An 8,872-nucleotide genomic window follows, 5' to 3' on the forward strand; every position below is an offset into this window, starting at 1 on the left:
AAACTGCCAACCGTCTTCTTAAGTGGCTGCTCCATTTTGTTCTCCCTCCAACAATAAACGAGTGTTCCTATTGTTCCACATCCTTGTCAGCATTTGGTATTGACAGTGTTTTCAATTTTAGCCATTCTAATAGGTATGTAGTGGTATCATTTTTAATTTGCTATTCCCTAATGACATATGATGCTGAGCATTTTTTCATGTTCTTATTAGCCATCTGTATCTTTTTTGGTGAAGTGTCCATTAGGATCATTTGTCAGTTTTTTAATTGGACTGTTCATCTTCTTATTGTTGGGTTTAAGGGTTCGTATATTTTGGATAACAGTATTTTATCAGATATGTCTTTTGCAAATGCTTTTCCTCATCTATGGCTTGTCCTTTCATTCCCTTGATTGTGTACTTCACAGGAGTTTTTAATTAGAATGAAGTCCAGCTTATCAATTATTTCTTTCGTGGATGATGCCATTGGTTGTGTTGTATCTAAAAAGTCACTGCCATACCCAAGGTCATCTAGATTTTCTTCTATGTTATCTTCTAGAAGTCTTATAGTTTACTTAGGTCTCTGATCCATTTTGAGTTAAATTTTTTGAATGATGTAAGATCTGTGTCTAGGTCCTTTGTTTTTGTTTTTCCATGTGAGTATCCACTTGTGCCAGCACTATCTGTTGAAAAGACTATCTTTTCTTTATTGCCTTTGCTCCTTTGACAAATATTTGTATAGGTCGATTTTGGGGCTTTCTATTCTGTTCCATTGATTTGACTATTCTTTTGCCAAAACCACACTGTCTTGCTGTCTTGATTGCTGTAGATTTCTTGTAAATCTTGAAATTGGGTAGTGTTAGTCCCCTGAATTTCTTCTTTTCCAATATTGTGTTGGCTATCCTTGATTCCTTTTTTTTTTTTTTTTTTTTTTTTGCATCTCCATATAAACTTTGGATTCAATGTGTCAATATCCACAAGATAAAATGTGAGATTTTGATGGAGATTGCATTGAATCTATAGAGCAAGTAGGGAAGAACTGATATTTTGCAAATGCTAGGCCTTCCTATCTGTGAACATGGACTATCTCTGTGTTTATTTAGTCCTTCTTTGGTTTCTTTTTTTTTTTTCTTTTTTTTTCTTGTTTTTTTTGGAAAGGGAGTCTTGCTCTGTTGCCCAGGTTGGAGCGCAGTGGCATGATCTCAGCTCACTGCAAGCTCTGCCTCCCAGGTTCATGCCATTCTCCTGCCTCAGCCTCCCAAGTAGCTGGAACTACAGGCACCTGCCACCACGCCTGGCTAATTTTTTATATTTTTAGTAGAGATGGGGTTTCACCGTGTTAGCCAGGATGGTCTCGATCTCCTGACCTCGTGATCCGCCCGCCTTGGCCTCCCAAAATGTTGGGATTACAGGCGTGAGCCACCACGCCCGGCCTGATTTATTTAATCAAAAATTTGTAGGTTTTCCTTTTAGATCTTTTATGTGTTTTATTAGATTTATCCCTAAGTATTCCATTTGGAGGAGGGATATGAATATAAAAAGTATCTTTTTAACTTTAACTACCAATCGCTCATCACTGGTGCGTAAAAGAGCAATTGCAATTGACTTTTCTATGTTAACCCTGAATGCTGCATCCTTGCTATAACTGCTTATTAGTTTCAGGAGTTTTTTGGTCAGTTGTCCTGGTGGCCCCCTAAAGATTTCTCCTCTAAACCCAGGGTTAAGAGTTTGCATTATTTTCCTCTCCCTACATAGGACTATCAAAGGCAGGGTAGGGGAGAATGCAAGGCAACAGCTCCCTGCGGTCTTCTCCACTTTACATCATTTCATATTGTTAAAGTACATGAGGGGAATTAACAGTTGTGGAGCAGATTCTCAGATATTTGCTTTGTAAACCTACATATGGTGATTTGGACTTTCACAGCTCTTATATCCTGGTGGTTTTTGATGAAACTTTAATTTTAACCTATTGTTCAATCAGTATCCGTTTTATTGGAAAAACTCACAGGAGAAAAAACAAACAATTATTTCAATAAATGTCAAAAAGGCTCTTGATGAAATTCAACACCACTCCTTGTTAACAAAATTTAAAACTTCTTAAGAAGCTAGCATCTGAGGAAGATGTTTTTATACTGATAAAAGGTGTCCAAAACCTACAGCAAAGGGCATATTTAATAATAAAGCACGAACAGAAATGTCATTTATATTCATAGAACCCAGGATTTGTTTGAATCTGTAATTGTAAGACCCACAGGCACAGAAATGACTGTCATGAGGGAAGTAGTTTATTTTACTACTCACAGTTCCCTAGAAGCTGGAGGCACAGCACACCACAAGGGGCAGGACAGGGAAACATCAAGGTCAGTCAGGAGGCAGAGGGAACTGGGGGAAAACATGGGAAAGTATCTTTATTGCAGTTCCATGGGAAGGAACAAGCAAGTCAAGGCAATCAGGCTTAGCATTGGCTAGTTTGAATAATTTCATTGGCTTCTGGAAAGAAGAGGCTGCTATCTGGCCCTGAGGAAATTAGGGAAGCAGAATAGTGGCCAGAAATGTGAGAGTGATAAGGAACATTAAAGACTGTAAAAGAGATAAACAGAGATAAAGAAGAATAAAGAGTGATGAAGAGACGAGAAAGAAGGGGGTATAAACTCTGGGTTGGTTGGATATGTAGGAAAGGCATACAGGCAGGCAAGTGGTTTATTACATCCAGCAATTAGCTTACCCTGAGAGGCACAGTCCCTCAGGGTCCCTTTAAATACTGTTAAAGTCAGTATTATAATTAATATTATTCAACATTATCCTGGAGTCTCTAGCCAGTGCACACAACAGCAAAACCAATAAGATAACAAATATCTGAATGGAAAAGACAGACTTTTAAATTCTCAGATGATGTATCTACTTAAAATTTAAAAACAAAGTCAAGCAATCTATTAAAAGCTATTAAATATAGACACTAAAAACCGTCCTGTATACTATATACTGGTGAAGCTCATTTATAAAATGTAGTGTAAAGTGTGATTCAGAAGAACAACAAGAACCGAAATATTTTTAGAACTGATGGAAAAGTTCAAAGTCTGTATAAGGAAAAGTGTAAATGCTTATTGCAGATATAAAAGAAAGCATCAGGAGAAAAGGAGGTACAGGTCATCACTGCTCCACCTAGTTCCAGTAACTATGATTTAATTAAATAACATGAGTTCCCCAACATGGTTCCAAATTCAGTTACCGTGGTATTTCACCTATAATTACATAAAGTACAAACTTTGTGTGAGCTTTTCAGTCCACAAATCACAGTATAAATAACAGATGTAATCATGATCAGTGACGCATCACTTCTTTCAAAGTATGCTGTTGCCAATCACTGCATATTTGTTACTGAGTTTATACAGAGAGCAAAGCATGTCACTGTCTTGCCTCCTTGTCTCCCAGTGAGAAGCCCATGTGACATTTTACAAAAAATGAATAATCAAAAGAGGAAAGTGGTCAACAAACATGAAACTGCAAAAAAAAGAAAAGAAAAGAAAAGGGATAACACACAGTGAAATTCAAATGGCACATAAATGTAGTTGTAGAAGAAATAGTGGTCATTCACTAAGGCAGATATTTGCTCGGTATTTCAATTAGTTTTGACAAATAAATCAATTCTGAGTCTGACTGAAGCTCTGTATTTACAGAAACACAGGGGGCACAGACACGTGCTGTGTTAGGGGGTTTTTCTGTTGCTGTAAAGAAATACCTGAGGCTGGGTCATTTATACAGAAAAAGTTTAATTGGCTCACAGGTCCACAGGTTTACGGGAAGCGTGGTGCAGGCAACTGCTCACCTTTTGGGGAGGCCTCAGGAGGCTTCCATTCATGGCAGAAGGCAAAGTGGGAGCAGGCTTCTCACATGGAGAGACTGGGTGCAAGAGAGCAAGCGGGGGAGGTGCCACACACTTTTAAACAACAGATCTCCTGAGAACTCACTCACTGTCAGTGGGACAGCACCAGGTTATGAGGAATCTGTCCCCATGACCCAAACACCTCCCACAAGGCCCCACCTCCAACACTGGGGATTATATTGATGAAAGAAGGTAAACACCAGTAACATGTGGAAAGAACTGCATCTGGAAATCTGCTCTATCAACGAACTCATTAGAAAAATGTGATGTACTTAGTGTACGAATTTTAGGAAATTTCCCTATTACACTTGCTAGTTTGAATGAATACATGTGTTATTTCCAAAAACATATATATTGAATATTTAATTATTGAATGCATGTATATATCTCATATATATGTATATATCTCATATATATAATATATATATATGCTGACATCACAGTGTAGACTTAACTCATGGCAATTTTTTTTCTGAAGCACCTGCAGAAATCTGTCCTCTTTTCAGTTTTGAAAACCCTCACAAGCCATGGGGGAAAGAGGATCCTTTAGATGCCAGATAGTTCATGAGGCACATTGGGTTACAGTAATTTTAACATAGATCAAATTCATAATTCACAGTGAGGAAATCTGAGAGTTACTCCCAGCTATCATTGAATCAAAGGTGGGGCGGGGCTGCTGTGGGGGCGGGGCCTTGTGAGCCAGTGCCTGGACTCCCACATCACAAATGGAAGGGCGGCGCGTGGAGGGAACTCAAGGCCTGATTGGTTCCTCCTAAGCAGGATTCGATCTGGTTGGCAGGGCAACCGGCCTTCGGTTAGTGCCTTCAGTGGGTGCCTTCAGTTGGTGGCATTTGGCTGCTTTTCCTGGGGAGAGGTGGCAGGTGCTCAGCTCTGCAGGCGTGGGGCAAGCGAAGGCCCCAGCTGCCCGAGAAGAACAGAGTTGCCCCATGGGGACTAAACCCGCCCCATGCAGGGCCCGCGCAGGGCTTCTGCAGAGCCGTCGTGCAGCTCTGACATCTATGAGTGGGCAGTCAGCAAAGGCGCAGGCCTCAGCAGAGAGGAGCAGAGGCGCCCAGAACACGCTGTCCCCTAATGCCAGCCCTAAGCGGGACTGGCTCAGGGTGCGGTGGGCGGAGCCCTTCTGCAGCTCTGAGGTCCACGATGTGGCCGTGGGAGTAGCGCCAGACTCCACTGCTTTGGAGCCTGCCTAGTGTGATTTGGCAGCCGTGACTTGCAGCACATTGGCGACCAGAAGACGCCAAAAGGTAGGGAGACTGCAGATACCGCTTGGTCTTAGGAGCTCCTTTGGCAGTTGCTCACCCAAGGTTCCCCTCAGAGGCTTCAACAGCCTAAGGCTCCTCCTCCTGCCCCTAGTTCGCATTCCTAGGCCCGGGTCCCAAGCAGGAGGACTGGCTCTGCCTTGTCTCCCCACCCTTTCTTTTTTCCCTGCTGTTTCCAGCCAGTTTCTTTCCTCCTACATAATCCAATGCTCACTTCTGGGCCCTCTTCTTCTTCCCCAGGCTGGCCAAAAACTACATTTTTAGAATACAAAATGTATGCTACAGATTTCATTGCTGTAGAGGAAATGCCTGACAGCTCTTGTATTTAAACTTAAGTAGCCACACCGGGACTCACAATTTCATATCTTGAGTTCTAGACCACAGCCCTCTCTCCTAAGGCAATGTCAGAGGGTCAGAGGTACTCTTCTTGATTCTAATAAAGAAAATGATTTTTTGTAGAGACAGGGTCTCACTGTGTTGCCCAGGCTGGTCTCAAACTCCTGGCCTCAAGTGATCCACCCACCTTGGCCTCCCCCATTGCTGGCATGATAGGCAGGAACCACCACATCCCGCCTTTGGAGGTGCTCTAGATCTGTGTGTTTTGGCTGATGTTCCTGCACAGCTGTCAGTAAGATGCTCCTGCAGTATAGTTCCAAACCTTCCTGCAGAAATTCAGTGGATCCTGTGATTTTATTTTTTTTACATGGAATAGAATAGCCCTTTTGTTATTGCAGAGAAGTTAGACAATTCACAGTTAGTAACCTACCGCCTAGAAAATTTTATTTCTTGATCAAAACACCTGTTTATAGATGCTTGTGGTCCAAAGATGCAGATTCCTAATCATGCCCAAGAAGAAGTGATGTCCACTACAGACAACCAGGGAGGGAGTTTAGGATTGTTCTGAGGTGGTGCAAGCTGTTGAAATTCACACATAAGAGGATAGAGAAAGGGAATCCACATGTTTTGATCCCTCCATGTGCGGGGTATAACTGGGTCTTCATTAAGTTGCACCACCTTTGCTCTCAGAGAGAACTGGATTTGAATCCCAGTTCCAACACTCATTACAACGTGATGGTGAATGAGCTTTTAAATCCTCTGAGCCTCAGTTTGCTCATCTATAAAAGATTGGATTCCTATGAGGCTTGCCTAAGATTAGTGTGTAAAAATCTGGGAATAATGCCTGCAATTTAAAAGACAGGGTTGTTATGAGGCTTCAGTTAGGTAAGTGTGTGCAAATCTGGACAAAATGCCTTTAATTTTGTATTTGTTCAATATATAGAGAAGGAGTATTATTTTTCTCTCCTTAATTTTTAGAATAAGTTTATACAATTGGCATTATTCATCTTTTTGAGATAGCCAAAGGACCAGTAAGTTTAAATGTGGCTATGATTAGTCACAAAGCAGTTCACCATATATTTACTTGGTAATTGCTACTTAAAAGTAGCAATGATGCTCACACTGAAAATCTTGTATTACCTAGCGGTTTTCTCTTCCATAAGCCTCTTCATTTGTGGAAACCATAGATTCTAAGTTGCTCTATCAAAGTGATCATTAGAAAAATGTGATGTACTTAGTGTATAAATTTTAGAAAATTTCCTGTTAGTCTTGTTAATTTGATTGAATATATGTGTTTTGGATTATGAATATGAATATGTATTGATATAAGAAATATGACTTGACATCATAGAGTAATCTTAGCTCATGGCAATGTTTTGTTCTGAAAGCACTTGCGGAAATTTGCCTTTGTTCTAGTTTCGAAGAAAATCAGAAGCGATGGGGCAAGGGGGTGGTCTTTGAATGTCAGATAGTGCATGAGGTACATTAGTATACAGTAATTTTAGCATAATTCATATTTGTAATTCACAGTGAGGAAACCTGAAAGTTGCTACCAGCTACTAATAAATGAAAGGTGAGGCGGGGCCTTGTGAGCCAGTGCCTGGACTCCTACGTCACAAATGGAAGGGTGGCGCGTGGAGGGAACTCAAGGCCTGATTGGTTTCTCCTAAGTAGGACGCGATCTGGTTGGCAGGGCAACTGACCTTCAGTTAGAGCCTTCAGTGGGTGCCTTCAGTTGGTAGCATTTGACTGCCTTTCCCAGTGAGGGGTGGCAGGTGCTCAGTTCTGCAGGCGTGGGGGCAAGCGAAGGCCCAAGCTGTCCGAGAAGAGCACAGGTGCCCCATGGGGACCACGCTGACCTGTCACATGTGCCCCAAAGCCTGCCCCAGGCAGGGCCAGTGCCGGGCTTCTGCGGAAAGGTGCTGCAGCTCTGACGTCTATGAGTGGGCGGCCAGGAAAGGTGCAGGCCCCAGCACAGAGGAGCAGAGGCGCCCACAACGCGTTGATACCCAAAGCCAGCCCCAGTCAGGGCCAGCGCAAGGGTTCTGCAGAGCCAGCCTATGGCTCTGACCTCTACCAGTAAGCAGAGAGCGAAGGCGCAGGCCGCGCTGTAGAGGAGCAGAGGCGCCGGGAACACGCTGTCTCCCAATGCCAGCCACAAGCAGGGCTAGCTCAGGGTGCGGTGGGTGAAGCCGTCCTGCAGCTCTGGGATCCACGAGGTTGTGGAGGCACTAGTGCCCGACTCCACTGCTTTGGAGCCTGCCCAATTGAATTTGGGAGCCAGCGAGGGTCCTGACTGCAGCATATTGGCCATCAGAAGACGCCCAAAAGTAGAAAGGCAACGAATACTGCTTAAGTTCAGGAGCTGCTCTGGCCGCTGCTGGCCCAAGGTTCCCTCAGATGCATCCAAAGCCTCAGTTTTGTCATCTATAAAAGATGTGATTGTTATGAGGCTTCCATGAGGTAAGTGTGTAAAAATGGCAAATTCTTGTAATTTAAAAGAGAGAGTTTCTATGTAAGTGGCTTCTATAAGGTAAGTGGGTAAAAATCTGGACACAATACCTGTAATTTTTTAAGTGTTCAGTATATGGAGAAGGAGGATTATTTTTTCTCATCTAATTTTTAGAGCAAGTTTATAAAATTGGTGATACTCATATTTATTAGACAAACCAATGATCAGAAAGAATAAATAGATCACCAAAGTCACAAAGCAGTTCACAATGCATTTACTGGGTAATTTCTAGTTAAAAGTAGCAATGATGAGCACATTGAAAATTGCGTATTATGTGGTCATTTTGTCTTACATAATCCTCTTGGTGTTTTGAAACCATAGATTCTAAGTTGCTCTATCAAAGTGATCATAAGAAAAATGTGATGTACTTGGTGTGTAAATTTTAGAAAATGTCTTCTGTTAGTCTTGTTAATTTGGTTGAACATGTATGTTATTTTCAAAAATGTAAATTGAATATATGTGTATTAGATATATATGTGTATCTATGAAATATGACTTGACATTATAGAGTAGACTTAGCTCAAGACAGTATTTTTTTCTGAAAGCACCTGCAGAAATCTCTTTTCAAATTTGTAAGAATCTCAGAGGTCATGGTTGAAAGGGGGTTCTATGAATCCCAGATAGTGCATGAGGCAGATTTGGAAATTTTCAGCAATTTTAGTATCATTCATTGTAAGGTGATGATCCCTTGGAGCTTCATCACAGTGAGAAACCTGAAAAATCATAGCAATCAGCAATGAGTGAAAGGTGGGGCAGGCCTGCTGGCAGGGCGGTGTCTTGTGAGCCATGTGCCTGTGCCCTCGATTCCATGTTGTGGGGATGCATGCAGGGGATTCTGGACCTGATGGTTTCCTCTGAACCAGGATTCGCTCTAGTTGACTTGGT

This window comes from Theropithecus gelada, chromosome 9 (assembly GCF_003255815.1).
Source record: "Theropithecus gelada isolate Dixy chromosome 9, Tgel_1.0, whole genome shotgun sequence".
NCBI classification, from domain to species: Eukaryota; Metazoa; Chordata; class Mammalia; order Primates; family Cercopithecidae; genus Theropithecus; species Theropithecus gelada.